This window comes from Micromesistius poutassou, assembly GCF_964030765.1.
Source record: "Micromesistius poutassou genome assembly, contig: SCAFFOLD_3972, whole genome shotgun sequence".
In the NCBI taxonomy this organism is placed as follows: Eukaryota; Metazoa; Chordata; class Actinopteri; order Gadiformes; family Gadidae; genus Micromesistius; species Micromesistius poutassou.
This window is the reverse complement of record NW_028180462.1, coordinates 25001-26355: the sequence shown is the minus strand read 5'-3', so window position 1 is coordinate 26355 and position 1355 is coordinate 25001.

Sequence of the window (1355 nt, the reverse complement as noted above, 5' to 3'; positions counted from 1 at the left end):
CTCTGGAGGGTCCTAAACACCTCCAGGCTTGGGGTCACTCACTACACTATTCAGTCCGACATGGTGAGCCGTGTCGGACTCACACGCGACGTGTTCCCCCTCCTCTGGAGGGTCCTAAAGACCTCCAGGCTTGGGGTCACTCACTACACTATTCAGTCCGACATGGTGAGCCGTTTCGGACTCACACGCGACGTGTTCCCCCTCCTCTGGAGGGTCCTAAAGACCTCCAGGCTTGGGGTCACTCACTACACTATTCAGTCCGACATGGTGAGCCGTGTCGGACTCACACGCGACGTGTTCCCCCTCCTCTGGAGGGTCCTAAAGACCTCCAGGCTTGGGGTCACTCACTACACTATTCAGTCCGACATGGTGAGCCGTGTCGGACTCACACGCGACGTGTTCCCCCTCCTCTGGAGGGTCCTAAAGACCTCCAGGCTTGGGGTCACTCACTACACTATTCAGTCCGACATGGTGAGCCGTTTCGGACTCACACGCGACGTGTTCCCCCTCCTCTGGAGGGTCCTAAAGACCTCCAGGCTTGGGGTCACTCACTACACTATTCAGTCCGACATGGTGAGCCGTTTCGGCCTCACACGCGACGTGTTCCCCCTCCTCTGGAGGGTCCTAAAGACCTCCAGACTCGGGGCTACTCACTACACTATTCAGTCCGACATGGTGAGCCGTTTCGGCCTCACACGCGACGTGGTCCCCCTCCTCTGGAGGGTCCTAAAGACCTCCAGACTCGGGGCTACTCACTACACTATTCAGTCCGACATGGTGAGCCGTTTCGGCCTCACACGCGACGTGTTCCCCCTCCTCTGGAGCCTCCAGAAGACCTCCAGGCCGTTCTCTGCCTTCTTCCCCTGGAGCCCCCCTTACACACGGGATGGGCTATGTCCTTCCAACACAGGGGTCAAACGTGTAGTAGGCGAAGCCCAGAGTTTTACAGGCTGCAGACTGCTATTTTTCTTGTTTTCGGTACCCATGGTATAAAAACCCGAAAATCCCAACCCATGGTAGACCAAAACCAACCCATGGTATACTAAAACCAACCCATGGTATACTAAAAGCTGCCCCTGGTAGACTACGGAGAAAAGACTCTGTCTGATTTTTGATTCTCTCTTTTTCTCAAAATCAGACAGAGTCCCAGAGTTAGTGCACCATGGGTTGCGTTTTAGGAGATTTACAGAAAAGACTCTGTTAAATTTCCAAAACACGTCCCATGGTAGTTTAAATGGACTTTGTGGTTTCTTTAGTTCATCCAGGCTCAGGGGGACTTGATGTTCTTGCCAGTCCGGGATGGTGGACTCTCTGGGCCTGCCACAGGACGTGGTCCTGGTCCCCTGGAGGGTCCA